Genomic DNA, 20,140 nt, shown 5'->3' with positions numbered 1-20,140 from the left:
AGGTGCAAGGCCTCCAAGGAGCCTACAATCCTTTGTCCTTGTTCGTGTCTTAATCCAATGTCATATTTTCCAATATATTCTCCTCCTCCTCCCTGTGCATGTTCTCTCACAAAAGTCACTAAAATCCAAGTCCACAAATCATGCATTTGGTAAAGTGCTCTGAGAAAGTCCTCTACACATACGAGTTGTCACTATTGCTATTTTTGTTATTGTGACACGGTTTGGAGTGTCTTGTCAAGTCATCTGCATTGGAGTGATAATTGAACTCATGGGAGCAGATGAGGTCTCCAAGTAAGAGCACGTAAAGAGGAGATTGTTTCCACGTCTTTAATAGAACGTCTACTTCTTCATCCTCTCAGACAGATATTGGCTCATAAACTGCAATTATTTTCATGGTGTTCATTTTGCTCTTGCTCATTATGGGAACTGCAAGATAAGATAATTAAGTATTGCTTGCAATAATATTTCTTGTGCCTTTGGGTGCCCAATCAATCAATCAAGGAACTTTTATTAAGCACTGACCACGTGCCAGGCACTTTGCTGGGTTCTGGAGATACAAAGACAAAAGGAAAATCATCTCTGCTATTAAGGAACTTTTATTATGATGGGGGGGGGCACACATAGAGAAAATATACCAAATAAATACAAAGTAGTTTGGGGAAGGAAGCTAGAGGTTGCTAGCTGATAGACTTAGGGACTTGAAGTCAGGAAAATCTACTCTCAAATGCAACTTCTGACTCTAGTTGGATGACATGAGGGCACTCATTTAACTGCTGCTGCCTCAGTTTCCACATTTATAAGAATGTAAATGGTAAGAGCACTTACCTCCCAGAGTCTTAAGGAACAAATATGATAACGTTTATAAAATGCTTTGCAAACCACAAAGCACAATGTGAATGGCAGTTATTCATTCACATTAAACTTATTTATTATTTCTAACTGTATGAACCACCTTTAAATGTAGTGCCTTTCCCCTATCATGGGAAATAAGTGTTTTCCCCCTGGTGGAGTTCTTCAAGAAAAGTCTGGTTGAACACTTATCAGGTTCATAATAGTGGATGTTATTCATGTGTAGATTAGACTGGATGACCACAGAGGTAGGTTCCAAATTGGAGAGTCTGTGATTCTGTGGAAATGGTATTTTTTGAAAATATAAGGTGTTTCAGGTTTGCATCAAACACTGAGGTGGTGGAGGACTCATGATATTCTTTGAGGGTCCCTGGGGTGGTAAGAACTTGTAGGCCAGTGTAGTCACCTGCTTCTTGGATACCATCATATTTTTCATCTCCTTTATTGGTATCTGGGGATGTCAGAAAATTCTTCTTGTAGAAGGTGGTACTTGATCTGGTTCTTGAAGGAAAACAGGGGTTTTAATCAATTAACAAACATTTATTAAATATCTTCTATGAGCCAAACACTGTGCTAAGTACCGGGGATATAAAAAGAGGCTAAATACAATCACTGCCCTCAAGACGATTACAATCTAATGGAAGAGACAACAATCAAGTCTTTTCCAAGATGTTTAGGAGTTACTTGAGAGAGAGGGAAGACACTAGAAGTGAGAGGGTTTGGCAAAGGCTTCCTGTAGAAGATGAGATTATGGGACTACAAGGAAACCTCAGAAGCCACATGAGGAGGGAAGGCATTCTAGGGATGGGGACAGTCAGAGAAAATGCCTGGAGCTGACAGATGGAACAGTCTGGAGGCCAGTGTCACTGGATCAAAGGGAGTAAGGTGTAAGAAGATTGGAAAGATACAAGGGGGTTAATTTAAGAAGGATTCTGAATGCCACACCAAGCATTCTGCATTTGATTTTGGAGGCAATGGGAAATCACTGGAGTTAATATTGAGTAAAATAGTGACAGGCTGGGATCCAAGCTTTAAGAAAATCATCTTGGTGACTGAATGGAAGGAAGAATGGTTTGCAGTGGGAAAAAAACAAGATAGGCAGACACACCAGTAGCTATTGCAATACTACAGGTGTGAGGTGATAAGGTTCTACTCTAGGGTGGGGACAGCATTAGAAGCGACAAAGGGGCTTACCTTACCTGGGAGATGCTGCAAAAGTGAAATTGAGATGCCTTGGCCACAACTTGGATAAGGGGAATGAGAGACAGGAAGCTAGGATGATTCCTAGGTTGCAAGCCTGAGGAACTGGGAGGATGATGATACTCTTTAGGGAATGTAGGAGGGAGAGAAAGAGAGTTCAGGAGGAAAAATAATAAATTTGGTTCTAGGTTGGTTGAGTTAGCTCCTACCCCTTCTCCCTCTCACTTCCTTCCTGTGGTAAACTGAGATATCTCAATTCCAGGGGAGAGAGCTCATTCATACTGTATATTGTGTGATAAATTTTGTTATTTGGTATTTGTGATAGTCTTTATTATAACTCAGATTTGGTAGGAAGGGAGCTATGGAATAGATTTCTATGTTATTCCATGAATGCTTTGAAAAAAATTTAGTCTGAGATTTCTGGGCTTTGATGAATGTTAAGTCTAACAACAATCTTATAATGAAAAAAAATGTCTCTTCATTTGACTTCATCTTCTTTTTGGTCCTCTCTACATAATAAACCCAGTTCAGTTTTAAATCACTAAATTGATTTCGTCTAATTTTTTTAGCCATTCAAAGTTTCTGTTCTGTACATAATATAGAAAATGATTTCATGTGAATGTCATATCTGATAGATACTTATATTATTCCTGGTACCTTTTATGTGACAACAGTGAAAAGGAACATTCTCCGGCTGACCAATGTCCTCCTAAGTCACGGATCTCACAAATGAATCAGTTACTCCAGATGTGCTGTGACCACAGCAGAGTCCACTGGGATTATCACTTCATTATTGAGAGAGTCTGTCTCTCTTCTTGAAGCCCAAGATGACAGCAATTCTTTTTTTTTCATGGTAGCATCATATTGTGGAGTTATAACAAGCTTGTAGCCCATTAAAACCCTCATATGTTTATTTTAGCAATCCTTTATCTCAGTAGCAAATTCTTGTCTTATCCAAGCACTTAGCACAGTTCCAGGCACTTAGTAGACCCATAAATGCTTGTTTATTTGACCACCTAACAGTATCCCCTACTACCACCCCGCGTCTTCTACATGGGAAACTGACTTTTTAAAAAGCATTCATGACATTCTATCGACTCTTATTGAATTTCTTTATATTGCTTTTAGCCCAGTGTTATAGCCTGTCAAGATCATTTTGGATCCTGATTCTAACATCTAGTGTGGTAGCTATTCCACCTGTTGTTTTGTCCATATACAAAAAGCTTTACAAACTTTAAAGTGCTACATAAAGGCTAGTTATCATCACCTTCATCATCTCCATCTCCATCATCTTCATCTCCTCCTCCTTCTCTTCCTTCTTCCTCTTCTTCTTCTTCTTCATCATCATCATCATCATCATCACCATCACCTTCTTCATTATCAGTGCAGTGGGTAGAACAGTATACTCGAAGTCAGATCTGAGTGTGAACTCCACTGCTTACTAGCTGGTCCAAATCATGTCCTTTCCTGAGACCTGAGGTTTTTTTTCATTGTCTATAAAATTAATGGCTTAGAATAGGTGGTCCTGAAGGCCACTTACAACTCAAAATCTTATTTCATATGAAATAGTTCTGCCCATGCCAGCTAACAAAGGAATGCCATGAGAAAGACTTCTTACTCCATGCTATGTCCTGAGCCAGGGTCTCAAAAATGCTGTGAGATTCCCTTAAGGCCCTTTTCCTCTGTTGGAATGTATGGATCTGCTGATTAGTCAGCTCAGCTCTAAGGTCCTTTTGGCCTCAAATCCACTATACCATGATACTTTTGTGAGATAACTATCATTTGTGACCAGAAAACATAGAAATTGGAAACTGGGAAAAATTAATTTGAAGACTATTTGTACACCTCTGACCCAGAGACTATTTGTACAAAAAGGAAGGAGTACAGCACTTCCATTTCCATGTGGAAAATATGGTGTCTAGAAGATACTGTGCATGCTCTAAGAAATGGAATCTCACTGGCCAATCTCTCCCCCATTTCATTCATCTGTTCATATACAAGTATACCTATGCACATACACACATGATGATGTTCTTGAAGCTACTTTTCCTCTAAAATCTACGATCCCTTGGCTACTTTGAAAATGCACTGATATCTCTTATTTCATCTTCATTACTACTGCCTGATGGGAATAAAATATTGTAGCAGTGGGGCAGAGGGTAGGCACGATGAAATGTTAGCAAGCCAGGATTGATATCTCAGTTTGGACAGCAGATTAAAGAGTTGTTATAGGCTATAAGGAGTTGTCAGATTTAGAAGTGTGTCCATAAATAATTCATATTTATAGTTTGATAGGTTTGTGATTTCATTGATTTGTATACTCTCTCCGATGGACAGCAACTCATTTGTGCCTCATCATTCTATTTGACTCTTGTCCAAGTCTTCCTATAAATCACCTATTGGTGGCCTTCTTTAAATTAAGCATCTGTGAACTTTTTTTAAAGAAAAATTCAATAATCATATTTCAACATAATTAGCCTCCTTTGGGTACTTTATTTTATGTATTTAAAAACATTCTGTGCAGGGATCCATAGGTTTCACCAGATTACAAAGACCATGCTAAAAAAAGATCAAGAACCTCTTATATTAAATGAAACTTTAAACCAGATTACAAAAACCATGTTGAAAAAAGATCAAGAACCCCTTATGTTAAATGAAACCTTGGCGATCCCCAGCTGCTAGTGTCTCCAGATAGCACTGAATTCATTTTGTACACATGTTTAGTTATATCATTATATATTGCTTATATATATATATATATACACATATATACATATATATGTACCTGTCAACTCAGAGAAAATGTAAGCTTTTTGAGGGCAGCGATCATTTCACAATTATATCAGAGGACTTAAAATATAGTCCTGGCACAGTCAGTACTTATTAAATGTTTGTGGACTGACTAATTGTAAAGTTGACCTCAATGTTTTTTCCACCATGCCGCAGATAAATACTGAGTGTTCGATGTTAGGTGTTTGGGAGAGAGATGAAGACAACAGCATGTTCCTAAAGCCTTTTCCATCCTAAGTTACTTCATACCAAGTTAGATGGACAGGGAGATAATAAGGGAGAAAGGAACAGGTCACCATCCTCTATTCCCTCAGATTTTCTCCAGAATGACCGGATTGGGGCAGTTTTCAGGAGCTGGGGAATATTCTAGTTGGCTCTCTAAATCCTAAGAATATAGCCAGGTAGATGGCCTAGCCAATGATAAGGTCAGGATAATCAAATGAAAAGACTCAAAGCCTCTGTCATTGATGATTTGCCAGACACAGCACTTTACAAACATCTCACCTGATCTTCACAAGTCTGAGGGGTAGGTGCTATTAGTAATATTATTAATAGAATAAATATTAAATATCTCTGCCAAGAAAACCCCAAAGAGGGTCGTGAAGAGTCAGACATAACTGAAAACTACTGAAACAACAATAAAATAATATTATTATTAACTTCAAAATGGGGACTTTTATACTTGAGGAAACAGAAGTAGGTGGAATTTAAAAGCTCTGCTCAGAGTCGCCCAGGTCAGGTGCGCACGAGAAGATCAGGTGCCTGTCCAAGGAGACCAGATATGAGATCGGGTCTTCCTGACTCCTCACTTCCTGACTTCCTGACTTCTAATTCTCTAAACATTGCCACCTAGCTGCCAGATAGCAAAGTAAGATCCCGAGTCAGAAGAATAAAGGTGGCAATTTTCAAAGCTGTCTGCCATAATATTTTTGTTCCAACAAAGACACATCCAGGAATAAGGAGGGGTGACCCTCCTGTCCTCTGCCTTGGGCAGACCACATGTTGAGCACTGTGTCCAGTTCTGGGAGATACGTCATAAGAAGGGCATTAACAAGGGAGAGAGGGTCCAATGGAGGGCAACCAGGAGGAAGGGCCTTGAGTTTCTATTAAAAAAACACTGGCTGAATAAGTTGGGGATGTTTATCCTGGAGAAGTTCATACTGTTTGGAGAGCAATGAAAGGAAATGGAGTTGCTTGATTAAAGACTTGGGGGAACTGTCACGAAAATAGGGGGGCATTAGATGAGTTGATCAAATTCTGTCTTTAAGTAAAGACTGGATGACTTCAGATATGTCATAGAGGTGACATTTTAAAAAGTTATGGGTCTGACCAGGTGGCCCCACAGGCCTATTCCAACTCTGAAATTCAGTGATTCTGTGAACAGCTCTTGGTGTTTTGTTTTGTTTTGGGGCTTTTTATATCACGGAGCCTCAAACCTGCCTAGTCAACCTCTCTAGCTTAAAAAATGTATTGTTTGTCCTTGACTGCAGCATTCTCACTCCCTGGGTCAGAGGGCAGGGCTACATCTTTCAGAGAGTCTGAGATACAGCAAGGATATACAGACTTGCTAGAACATTTTATAGAAAGTGATGGTGTGTGTTTGGCATTGTCAGCTAGAAGGGACCTAAGAAGATTCCACCTTTTCATTCTACAGATGAGATAACACAGATAAAAAAGGGTTTAGTAAATAGCACAGGACCCCACAGACATAGTGTCTAAGGAAGATTCAAAACTCAGGGCTTTCTGAATCCAAGTCTAGTGTCTCATCCCCTTCCTCCCAACTATGTCTCCCTATACTTCTCTCATTGCCTATATACTCTGAAAGGAAATGGTAGAGATCCTGGGGTGCCAAAATTTATTAATTTCCTAGTGTCATGGAAATGGTACTGGATTTGGGATCAAGGGACGCAAGTTGGAAAGCTGGTTCTGCCACCAGTGTGATCGTAGGCCTCATCTGGCCTCATCTGCAAAATGAAGGGAATGGAATTGATCATCCTCCATTCCCTTCCAGGACTAAATCTCTGCCCCTCTGAAGTTGCTTGGTGACATTTTAGCACATTTCCTCCCTTCTTCTATCAATATGAAATCAAAGTTCAACTGCCCCCAAGGGCTATGTCTGATGGGTCACCTTCTGTTTCTAGGCCACTAATAGAATTCTGGGCTCCTAAAATGCCTCCCCTTCACTCCCACTGGCTTTAAATTATCACTTCTATCCTATTAGGTCCTCCACAGACCCAAGTTTATGTATAAATGACAGGATGGATGCCACTGATAAGTTGATAAATTGAACAGTGTCCAGAGGAGGGCGGCCAAGATGGCAAAGGGTTTCTAGATCAGGCTGTATGAAAACTGATTGAAAGTGGTAATGTTTAGCCTTGAGAAAAGGAGATTCAAGGAGCACGCGAGAGTTGTTCTCAAATATCTGAAGACAGACATCAGGAAAGGGATGAGGCTTGGTCTGTTTGGCCAAAGAGATCAGAACAAGGAGCTACGGGTTGGATTTGCAAGGAGGACAATTTCCGCTCGCTGTTAAGAAAAGCTTTCTAGCTGTATGAACCATCTCTAAATGGAATGCCTCTCCCCTACCATGGGAAGGAGTGTTTTCCCCCCGTGGAGGTCTTCAAGAAGGGCCTGGCTGACCATTTATCGGGCACATTATAGTGGACGTTTTTATTCATGTGTGGATTACAGACATCATGTATGGATTACATACATGATCGCTGAGGTAGCTTCCAAGATGGAAAGTCTGTGATTCTGTGGGAATGGCATTTTTTAAAAATATAAGGTATTTTGGGTTTGCAGAAAACATTAAGGTGGTGAAGGACTCCTGTGATATTCTTTGGGGGCCTCTGCAGTGAAAAAACTTGAAAGCTCGTGGAGTCACCTGCTTCTTGGATACTATCATAGTTATTGTCTCCTTTAGCTAATAATTTTGCTTCTGTTCTTCCCACCTCCTCATAGCTTACCACTTCACAAGGAATGAGGTATGTTCTACATGGTTTTGATCACTGCTAAAATCTCCAGACTAAGTGTTTCCTTGGGATCTGGTAACTAAAGCAGCACCAGGCAAATGACAGGCCTTCACGGACATTGGGAGACATCTTGGTGTAGTTGGCGAAGATGAGCTCCTTACTAGAGATATTCATTTGCCAAGTTCCATTCTCAGAGCAGTGGTTACAAAGTTGGGCCTAGCAGGAGCACTACAAGTTGGTCAGAAAACTGGATGTCAGCAATCTTGGCTTTGTAGCAAAATTCTCTCTAGTAGTGGTGCTATACCTGGTAAGGACTAATTAGAGTTGGCATCAATCAGTCAGTCAATAAGCAATTATTAAGTACCCAATACAGGCCAGGCATGGTGTTAAAACATATAGAAGATCATATTGTTTTGATGGAGTTGTACTGACGACTTTGACATGGGAGGGCTGAGATATGAAAGTAAATGTGTGGGAATGGCAGCTGGGCCAACTGACTGGGGAGAGATAGAGGCAAATTGTTTCAGGGTTCATGCCACTGAGCTCCTACTCCATGGATAACCACAGGTTATAAGAGCCAAATTAAGCCAAATTGTTGCCTATTATGCTTTTTCCTCTAAACAGTCCTAAAATCTCCAAGCCTGCCATGCTGATTTTTTTGCAACCTGTCTCTAAAAGGGAACATTAGAAGTCTAGCTCTTCCTAATGTTGGTTGACTTGGGAATAAAACGATTTGGAGTCTTCTTGCTTTTGGAATGGGAGAAAATAAGGACGGTAAGTTACTGGTGGGATTATCAGTTCAAAAAATTCTGGAGCAATCTTTGACTTCATGCCCATCTAGCCTGTAGGCTGAGTGATGAGGTGTTCCAGTGGCAGGAGTTCTTATTTCATAACCTAGCTCTCCCAAGATTATGAAAACAATCCCCACTTCCAGTGGGATGGAGGATTTGCTGGTGAAATTCAGCTTCAGAAATATTAGGTGCTAGAAACACGAAGACAAAAAACAACAGCTCCTCCCTTTAAGGAGTTTACCCCGTACGTGTAAAATAATGAAAGGATGATTTTGTTCAGTCTGAAAAAAAATACAACATAAGCCTGTTGTATTTGGATATTGGTAAGAGATACAAAGGATGAATAGGTCTTTGACAGAACTCAAACATATTGTCATAGACACAGCCTACAAATGACTGTTCAATGTACTTTGGCAGCTCATAAAGTAGAAAACATAACTCACACTATACAACTCTGCCATATTATCTGCCTCCTACATGCCGGGCAAGGTGCTTGGCTCTGGGGATACCAACAGAATGAAACGCTTTCTACTCACAAGGAGTGGGAATCCAAAGGGAACAACTGTCTTCCACTCTATTGCCCTACAACATTTCATCATATATAGAAAACAAACTCTGCAATTCACTTTATGGTACGTATATTAAAAGTCTAGTATATGCCTCCTTCTATGCTGTTCTCGTTGCGTTATTTCAGTGGTGTCTGGCTCCTTGTGACCCCATGTGAAGTTTCCTTTGCAATGATACTAAAGTGGTTGACCATTTCCTTCTCCAGCTCATTTTACAGATGAGGAAACTGAGGCAAACAGGGTTAAGAGACTTGCCCAGGGTCTCACAGCTAGTAAATGTCTGAAGGCAAATTTGAACTCAGGAAAGTGAGCCTTCCTGACTCCAGGCCTGGACCACCTAGCTGCCTAGATCTATACTGTTCCCTTCTATATAATAATAATAAGCCTAATATTAAGGATTTGCCAATACCAAAGTCCTATAATGCTCCTTGAAGGTGGGGTTGTCCCAGATGCTGAGCTAGCTAGCTGAGCAGCCAGGATTAGACTTTAGGCCATCTAAATCCTGGCTAAATTCTGGAGAGAGACATCTTTTTTATTTTCAAGAAATAGTCACTCCTTGACCATAAACCCTATTATTTTCTGACAAATCTCTCTCAATACTACCCTAGAGTAAGTTGAAGAAGTAACATGGCTACTTTTTATTCATAGTCTTTGGTCCATACCATCTCTAATCTCACATAAAGTCACTCTAATGAGGAATCATGAAGCAAACAGACACCAGCACTTCATTTCACTTGGATGACTTGCTGGCAGTCCAGTCAGATAACGGAAACTTTGGGTTTCATTTTCTAATGATTATGCATGGTATATATCCTTTCAAAGGAGAAAGGAATTGATCTGCCTATTGTTGGGAAAGAACAGGGATCCATGAAAAGATTACCATGGTCTTTGAGATGAAGTGTTGATGCAAGAAAATTAATTATAATTCCATTAAAAATCTGCAATAATTAGAATAATTGCTTTATTGTAGCAATTAATTTCAATTTCCTTTTATAAAAAGTGGACATCTTTATATTTACAAGTTCTTAGAAGTATTCAATCAGATGTTCAACTTTAGTCAGGAGAGTCAGGGAGTCACTTGAGCAACTTTACAGTGTTCAACACTTTTGTAAATATTTAGGAAGCAAAAGGACCCAAATTCATTTTTACAGGTGATTTTATCCTTCCTTTTTAAAACTACTTAAGATCATTGGCATTTAAGTGTATATCACATGGGATGTTATGCCAGAAGAAATGATGGATATGAGCAATAGATACAATTTCTACAATAAATGTAAGTGAAAAACATACCAACGGGAACTTGACCTCTGACTCTCAGTCCTAGAGAACAGAGAACAAAATAGACTTCACCTCTGTTGGCAGAGAGTTGGGGGGAATTTTCCAAGAGGAAATCTGAAAAATGACAAAGAAGTCAGGAAGAAAGAGAAGATAAAGCCACCAATCTATCTGTAGTTCTGTTGTCTTGAGAGCTTATTTCAAAGACAAGTGTGCACGGGCATGCGTGCACACACACACATAGACGCATGCACACATACAGCATTCAGTCCCAGAGAGCTAAGTGAAGGGCACTTCTTTTTGGCTCCTCTATCCTAGAAGGCATGTTACTTTGAAAGAAAAATGTTCAGAAACATTGGGAAAGCTAGAAAGTAGTTTAGTAGAAAATAGGTAAAGAGTAGCATCTCACAACGCTTGCCACACTAAGATCTAAAAGAACTCAAACACATATGAGTGAGATCTCGTCATTTTTAATTTCCTCCAATAATGTAGATCTCAACTGACCTATGCCTGCCTATTCTGCACAAGTCTTGTTTGTACCCACCCATGGTGGGAAGGACTCCAGCCAAGACTCTGGAGATCTTCCTTGTTTCTTCCTGACACTGTGGACCCTGACTGTCCACCATCACTCTTGCCAAATAACCAACCTAATTTCTATTGCCATCACACAATTCCTTGACATCATTCATTCCTATTGAAGGACCTATTTACAAGATAACTAAGGAAGGGAAGATACCAAAGGTGAGGGAAAAACATCTCAATCTTTATTAATACCTCCTTTTAAAAAATGACCAAGAGAGCTTATTGCTGATCTATATATATGCCTACTTGGACAACTATTTGAAAAAAAATTATGAGAATAATTTTTGCATGAATCAAGGGCATACACAATGAGATTATTAGTAAAAAAAAAGGCTTTCACAATCACTATTCAACAATGGATTACATCATATCAAACAAGCTAAAAATGTGGAGAACATAAGATCCACCCCCTTTACTGTTTATAAATTTAAAAAAAGGGGGGGGCTAGATGAAAAAGTGAATAGAGCAGCAGCTCTGGAGTGAGGAGGACCTGAATTCAAATCTGGTCTCAGACAATGTTACTATCCGTGTGACCTTGGGCAAGTCATTTAACCCCAATTGCCCTGCCTTCCCCCCTCCAAAAAGCAAAAAAAATTTTTTTGAGTCAGTACAACAAAATGTCACCTTACGTGTCCTAAATGGATATATGACTAAATTATAAAAGGCTATGTCATTACCACAAAATAGGTGGAGAGAAAAAGAGACATCTTTTACAACTATAGCTAAAGTACGAATTATTAATCACTCCCTAAAAGATAAATGGTTGAAAGAGATTTACAATGTTTTTTTTTAATTTCAAGCTATTAACAGACATATGAAAGTTTGGTCTATGTCCTAATGATAAGATAAATGAAAACTAAGATAATGCTATGGTTTCACCTCACACCCAGAAAAATATGGTAAGATGACAAAAGATGGAAAAGATCAGCACTGTAGAGGTTCGAGGAATACTAACAAACCATTTGTGGAGCTGTGAATTGGTGCAAACATTTTGGAAAAGTTTGAAATTACACCAAGAAGTCACTAAACTATGGATATCCTCTAAACCACAGAATAGACCATAGATTCCATAGATAACAAAGTATTTATAGTAGTACTTTTTGTGTTAGCAAAGGACTTAGAATAAAATGGGTACCTGTTGTTTGGGGAATGTCTAAGCAAATTGTTGTATAAGAATACAATGGAATATTATTGTCCATTAAGAAAAATGACTATGAAGATTGCAGAAAACATGGGAAAACTTTTCACACAATAATGCAGAAATAATATAGTAAACAGAATTTAGAAAATAATATACACAATAGTCATGATAATGTGCTTTTTAAAATAGTAAAAGGAAGTCAAGTATGTATAATTGTAAATAGTACTCTTGACCATTGCAAAACAATGTGGAAATGTACCTCCTTCCTTTCACTAGTGAAGTGGTAACCATTCAAATGGAATATTACAGATATTTTCAGATAAAACTGCATCAGATGTTTTTTTTTTTCCCTTGTTAATCTATCACAAGGGAATGCCCACTGGGTGGTTATGGGAAGCATACGTATACATAACTATGCTGTTTAAAAAAAAAGGAATAGGCGGAGTCAAGCTGGCAGAGTAGAAGCAAAAACTTAGCATGGGCTCCCCTCCAATCACTTCCAATACATGTAAAAAAATGACTCTAAACAAATTTTAGGGCTACAGAACCCACAAAATGACACAGAAAAACAAATCTCCCACTGAAGGCAGCCTAGCAGGCCTACAGAAAGAGTCCATCACAGCGTCTTGGGAGCTGAGCACAGTCCTGTGTGAGCCATGGGGTTTTGGCCCCAGGAAAGCCCCAACCAGTGTCTGGCATATTTCAGGAGGGTGAATCACCAGCAGAAGTGGTGGTTTCCAGTCTTCTCAACCCATAAATGCCAAAGAAAAAGTAAAAGGTCAGTGAGGAACCCTGTTAGAACAGAGGGGGAGAAGGAAGAGTGTGGTCTGACCCTTGCCCCAGGGGTGAGAAGCAGCAAAGGCACAGTGGCTCAGGACCTCTTGGCCTGCAGCTTGTAGGGGGACCAAGCGACCATTCTCTCTTGCTTTAACCTGCTTGGATTTGGATCAGTCTTGGGTGGTGGTCCTGGGTTGTGTGGCCAGTGTGCTAGAGCTTGTGGGGGCTGTAGAGAGGGCAGGCACCCTCTTAACAGCTCTAGCAGCTGTAAAAACTCCAGCAATTTGGGGCAAGGCTCTCTCCATTCTGGAAGCAGAGTTCTGGCAAAGAGCTCAGAAGTAAGTAATTGGCTGGCAATACGAGCAAGCAGAGAAAGCACAGACCATAGAATCCTTTTTTGGGGACAAAAAGGATCAAGGCAAGGAGTGGAAGGAAGACAGCAAAGTCAGAACTCTTGCATCAAAAGCTTCCAAGAAAAATATGAACTGATTACAGACCATGGAGGAGCTCAAGAAGGATTTTGAAAATCAAGTAAGAGAAGGGGAAGGAAAATTGGGAAGATAAATGAGAATGATGCAAGAAAGCCTGCAAAAGGAGACCCAAAAATACACTGAAGAAAATAACACCTTAAAAATTGGACTAACTCAAATGGCAAAAGAGGCCCAAAAAGTCAATGAGGAGAAGAATGCCTTAAAAAGCGGAATTTGCCAGATGGAAAAGGAATTTCAAAAGCTCACTGAAGAGAATAACTCCTTCAAAATTAGATTGGGGCAATTGGATGCTAACAACTTTATGAGAAATCAAGATATTATAAAACAGATCCAAACAAATGAAAAAATAGAAAGCAATGTGAAATATCTCTTTGAAAAAACCACTGACTAGAAAATAGATCCAGGAGAGATAATTTAGAAATTATTGGACTGCCTTGAAGGCATAATAAAAAAAAAAAAAAGAGGGGCAGCCAGGTAGCACAGCAAGTAAGAGCACCGGCTCCAGTGTCAAGATGACCTGGAGATAGAATCACGGGCTCAAATACTTAGCACCCACCCAGAAACACCTGGTTGTATAACCTTGAGCAAGTTATTTAACACCAATTGCTTAGGGGTGGCCAGGTGGCTCAGCGAGTAAGAGCACTGGCTCCAGTGTCGGGATGACCTGGATCAAGATATCTGGACTCAGATACTCAGCAACACACCCAGAAATAACTGGCCCTGTAACCTTGAGCAAGTTACTTAACCCCAATTGCTTTCAAAAAAAAAAAAAGAGCCTAGACACCATCTTGCAAGAAATTATCAAGCAAAATTGCCCTGATATTCTAGAACCAGAGGGCAAAAGAGAAATTAAAAGAATTCACCGATCACCTCTTGAAAAAGATCCTAAAAAGAAAACTCCTAGGAATATTATAGCCAAATTCCAGAGTTCCCAGGTCAAGGAGGAAATGCTGCAAGGAGTCCGGGAGCAACAATTTGAGTATTGTGGAAACACAATGAGGATAACACAAGACCTGGAAGTTTTTACATTAAGGGATCAAAGGGCTTGGAATATGATATTCCAGAGGTCAGAGGAGCTAGGACTAAAACCAAGAATCACCTACCCAGCAAAACTGAGTATAATGCTACAGGGGGAAATATGGTCATTCAATGAAATAGAGGATTTTCGAGCATTCTTGATGAAAAAACCAAAGTTGAACAGAAAATTTGACTTTCAAATACAAGAAGCAAGAGAAGCAGGAGAAGGTAAACAGGAAAAAGAAATCATAAGGAACTGATTAAAGTTGAATTATTTACATTTCTACATGGAAAAACAATAATTGTAACTCATAAGACTTTTCTCAGTATGAGGATAGTTGAAGGGAATATATATGTATGTATATATATGTATGTGTGTATACATATATATGTGTATGTATAGAAGGGTGTATGTATAGAAATATATATGTGAGTGTGGGCATATGTATGTTCATGTATACATAGACAGATGGCACAGGATGAGGTGAATATGAAGGGATGATATCTAAAATATTAAATTAAGAGGTAAGAGAGAAATTTATTGGGAGAAGGAAAAAGAGAGAGATAGATCAGGGTAAATTCTCTCATATAAAAGAAGCAAAGCAAAAACTGTTATAATGGAGGGGAAGAGCAGGAAGGTGAAACAGAATGGGACAACCTTATTCTCATTGAATTTGGCTTAAGGGGGGAATAACATACACATTCAATTGGGTATCTTACCCTACAGGAGAATAGGAGGGTAGGGGATAAGAGCGGGGATGATCAAAGGGAGGGCAGATTGGGGGAGAGGGTAGTTAGAAGCAAACATTTTTGAAAAGGGATAGGGTCTAAGGAGAAAATAGAATAAGTGCGGGGTGGGATAGGATGAAGGGAAGTATAGTTAATCTTTCACAATATAACTACTATGGAAAGGATTTGGGTAGCTACACATGTACAACCTATATTGAATTGCTTATCTTCCCAGTGGGGGCGGGTGAGGAGGGAAGAAGGGAAAAAATCTTTAAAAAACAAATGTTAAAGAAAAATGTTCTTTACACGCAACTGGGAAATAAGATATACAGGCACTGGGGTACAGAAACCCATCTTGCCCTACTAGAAAGTTAGGGGGTGATGGGGTAGGATATAAGAAAGAGCAGATTGGGGGAAGGGGTTTTCAGTAGGTTTGCTATTTTGGGGTGGGGGCAGAGGAAAGTGTAATGGGAATGCAAATTTAAAGATCTTCCCTGCCCCTAGGCTAAAGTGCACCTGTAACCTGGGGTGGGAGGCTTGTTTTTCAGTAGATACTTCTTGATTGGCCAGTGGGTCCAAAAGGTTGTTACATTCTCTGAGCCAGGAGAAGGCTATATAAGCCCTGATGTGTAGCTTTGTTTTGGGACTCACTTTGAGAAGTGTTCTGTGATTTGATCTGAATTCTGGGAAGCCATTGTTGAGAGTCCCCCGGCTTTGAAAAACCCAGATGTGGAAACCCAGATGTTGACTGGGTATGGATGTAATGGTTGGACAGTTTGGAAATCTGTCTACTTGATCTGTTTCTGTCTTGATAATTCTGTCTGTATACTTTGAAGTTCGGGGTGCTGATCTTTTCCCCCTGAACAAGGTAAATGATATATGTCTGACTGATTAAAGTAAGCTTGTTAACCCATTTTGAGTTGCTCTCCTTTAACAAAGCAGATCCTGTGCTGGCAGCAAACCCTGAGGACACTTGGGGTGCTTGCTGCTACAGAAAGCCAGGGAAAAAAGTTATAACTCAAAATCTTGTGGAAATGAATGTTGAAAACTAAAAATAAATATTTTTTTAAAAAAAGTAGATGGAAATTATTTAGAAAAATATATACATCATATATATGTAATATACATGTGTGTAACATATATAACATATATGTATATGTATACACATATAAGTCAATCAATGAGTATTTATTAAGTTCCTATTACATACCAGGCACTGAGCCAGGTGCTGGGGATACAAGTACAAAGAATGATATAAACTCTATTTGTGAAGAACTTAATATTCAAATGGAAGAATCAAGTACCTTTGAAATATATGCGATATAAAAATAAAGTGAATAAAGACAAATATGTACAAAGTAGTTAAATAAAAGTTTGACTCTGTTTCATGATATTTAACTCAGTAAAACATTGTATAAAAGAAATTTGATGTCCAGAAAGCCTGGTGAGCCTTTTTTGTTCTTTAAAAGCTAAAAAAATAAAATAAAGGAAACAACGGAGAAGTTGTGGTTTGCCAAGACAAAATGGAATTCAAGCCCCAAGCAATTTGAGCTCAGTTTAAAAATTAAAACCTACCAAGTCAGAACAAATACTCCGCCAACACAAAGGACTCAGCAATGTTCATAAAAAGCTCCAAATTGCTATCTGGAAATAATATCCCCAGTGGACAAAATTCCCTTTCCCCCCCTATTTCTCCCCCACAGCTAAATTATGAAAAAAAAAAAGCATGATTCATGAATATAAATTCTTCTTGGCTTATTAAATCATATGCTGGAATATTCATTCCAGGACCCTAGCCAAATGAGAATGCATAGATAATGATGATTTTACAAGAAGTGGTTCCAATATTCAGGCTTTCAAGATTGTCAAATGAAAGGCACCATAAAAACACAAAGTGTTATTATTTCAAACACCAGGAAAACTGCAATCAATGATTAGCCATAACAATTAAGCCAACAATAATACATCTGGAATAAACTCTACAGTAATATGTAATTCATGCTTAATAGTTCAAATTAATTCACCACGAAGGGGTTTAGACAGACAAGTTAAGAGTTAGATGGCACCAACATTCCCATTACTTTCTACTTCAAAAGATGTTATAAAAAAAGGAGAAACTAAATGAGGCTATAACCAGGGGAAATGGGCAATGGGAGGCCTCTCAGATTATTTGTCAATGGATAACTCTTAAAGATACGACCTAAGAATGAGAAATATTGTTATATCCTCCAAGAAGGCCCTAAGAAATAACTGAGAATTAAAGACATAAAGTAAGAGTGAGTGAGCTACAGTAGACAAAGTTTTGGATTTGGAATCAGAGGCTCTGACTTAAGAGTTCACCTCTTCCACTTACTACTTGTACTTGTGATCTTGGGCAAGTCACTTGAGTCGTCTGGAGATCAGTTTCCAGATCTATGAAATGAGGTTGTTGGCTTAGTGGCCTTTGAAGCCCCCTTCCAGCTCCATCCTATGAACCAGTTCTCAAAAAGTAAGAGCACCTCCATGCTACATTCTCTCAGTTACTTATCAGGCCATTTTTTTTCTCCACACAGGTTCTAAAAGGGATTGAGGAATTAAAAAAAAAAATGAAGAAGTGATAATTTGTGTGACAGGTGAAAAGACCCAATTGATTCAATCATGTCAGTGACAATGCTGGCTCCCACTCACCACCGAACAAATCCACCCAATAACTACCAATCTTCTACTTTATCCTATTCTTCTAGAGATTCTCTAAGTGATTTAACTAAGCAGCTTTCTATAGCCAGTGAATACACTTAGATAGATTTGATTCTTAGTTATATTCATCATCAATAAATAGCTAAATGCTTATGAGATCCAGGGTGGCACACAGAAGCAACACTGTACCATGTTTTCTTTGCATTCCCATCTCCTTTTTTTTCTTTCTCAAAATTTGACCCAATGTTATTATCTAGCCTAGAAATTTAGCATGATAGCTATAAGGCACTCTCACTTTAAGTTGCCCTTTTGAGATAGATCTGTTTTGTGTTAGAAGCGGTAGGAAAGTACTTTTGTGAAAAGAAAAAGACTTGTATTAATAGATAACAAATGTAGGTTATTGGCTCTAGGTAGGTGACCATTTTGATACCTAAAAGATATAGAAAAAGAACTATAGTGTAATAAAAAAATCCTACCAAAATACGTGTGTAAAGAAATAGTATTCAGATGACATGTGAGTTCAGATTTGATCAGAAAATGAACTACTGTATAAACATAAAGACTTAAATACCTTTGTAAGAGTGATGCCATGTATATGTGAATACTTTAATGGTTGAAAAGAACTTTTACTTTTTTAAGCAGAAAAATGGGAGTACAAAGAATCATAACTTCAAGGAAACATCATAGCTGAGTGACTCTTGGTTAATTGGAGACTGCCTCCCTGAGTGAAAGCATCAGTCTCAGGTACTGTTCTTGAAGTTCGTCAGAACTGTATGGTGCCCTCTTCTGCTCTCTCTGTTTTGAGAGGGAGAAGCAGAAAAGGAAAAGATAGATTTTGTAGCTGCTGTATAGGAAGAAACACTGACATTTAATTAAATGCCACAAAATCCTTGTTAGGGAATAGTTAGCTGGATTTGGCATATTCCGTACAGAGATGGCTAGTCTTATGAGTTTATCCAAATTGAGAGGTAATTATTTCTGAACAGTTCTTTTAAGGTGATGGTAACTTGAAAGAATTTGCAAATGCTATGTTGGTTGAAGAAGGAAAGATGAAAAGAATTTATTATCAAATGATTTACCTGGCCCACAGTAGGCACCTAAATGCTTGTTCCCTCCCCCTATTATCTGCCTTACTGCAAGTGGTTATGTTTAAGATCTAAAAGTCATCATCACTTTGAGTGGCTGATTTGTGTACATGGAAATGTTCTGGTGGGGGTCCAGAGCAACGAGAGAATTTTACTACAGTTATCCCTTCCACATCCTAGGGCTGTCAGGGGTAAAGCCCTGCCACAATCTGGAAACTCTGCATAAAATGTTTTGGCTCTCCTTGCATAGCAAAGAAAAAGTTTGAATTTTTTGTCCTTTTCTTTTATGGGGTATTTACATTACCTTATTTTAAAATTTGGGTTAAGTATATTTGGCCATGTGCTCTGTGCTGTCTGTTGGACTTTACATATCATCTGCAGCTTCTACAAAACTCTCTCAAAATTCCCATTTAATTTCTTATGCTGACCCATGATATATCAAGACCTCAGTGAGGAAAGTTGCAATGTAGAAGGGATAACTGTACAATCACATGGGAACCTGGTATTAAAGCACAAAGAGTAACCCACATGAAAATCCTAGGCACTTCAGAAAGGGTGAAGACATACCCACAAATGCATAGTCACTCATATAGGAGTTCACATGACAAGAAGAACAGAAGCTCATTGAGGGCAGTGACTTTAACTCAGCATTGTGCTTTTTCTCTTAAAGGCATAAAATACATCTTCACTGAATTGAATTATATTTCATATTTAATCCATTGGACATTGGGGGTTATTTTTAATCACTTGAAAGAGAGAAGTTGATGGTAACTCTGACCCACTTAAACCCAATCCACTCACAAGTCAAGACACCACCTTGTGATGTCACTGGTCCTATTCAAAGATGAAGGACAAACAACAATCAGAACTAGGAATTCCCTTCTGTCCATGAGGGACTATTCATAGGGGGAGGGGCGGAGTTGGGAAATGAGATCTGATGTGAATCTGGTATATCAAATAATGTTTGCAATTCATGGGTGCCATATTTGTGGTAAGTGAATACATAAAAGCAGTCCATTTATACCAGAATATTAGAATGTTAAAGACAGCCTTCTCTCCCCCTTACTACTCCCCTCCATGACTGGAATACTCTCCTGACTTGCCTTCATCTCCAAAACCCCCTGTTTCCTTTAAAGTTCAGCTCATATACTGCCTCTTACAAGAAATTCTCTCTCTCTCTCTCTCTCTCTCTCTCTCTC

At 38.9% G+C, this 20,140-nt stretch overlaps 1 protein-coding gene across 26 annotated transcripts in view; it reads right to left on the bottom strand.

Moving 5' to 3' along the window:
* The window catches only part of FHIT (fragile histidine triad diadenosine triphosphatase), a 1,710,176-nt gene that overhangs the window by 1,158,426 nt on the left and 531,610 nt on the right, over positions 1 to 20,140 (bottom strand). For 5 of the 26 annotated variants that reach the window (XM_069084217.1, XM_069084220.1, XM_069084207.1 and 2 more), the window contains one exon: positions 10,459 to 10,560. The exons of the other annotated variants lie outside the window; for them this stretch is intronic. The gene's annotated coding sequence lies outside the window, so the exon portion shown is untranslated. The remainder of the gene's footprint in view (positions 1 to 10,458; positions 10,561 to 20,140) is intronic. 26 annotated transcript variants of the gene reach the window in all.

This window comes from Petaurus breviceps, unplaced genomic scaffold, assembly GCF_028583685.1.
Source record: "Petaurus breviceps papuanus isolate PSGF00001 unplaced genomic scaffold, PetGlider_PUasm1.0 174, whole genome shotgun sequence".
NCBI lineage: Eukaryota > Metazoa > Chordata > Mammalia > Diprotodontia > Petauridae > Petaurus > Petaurus breviceps.
Note: the sequence above shows the minus strand (reverse complement) of the source record. Positions and strands in the feature narration are given on the sequence as shown.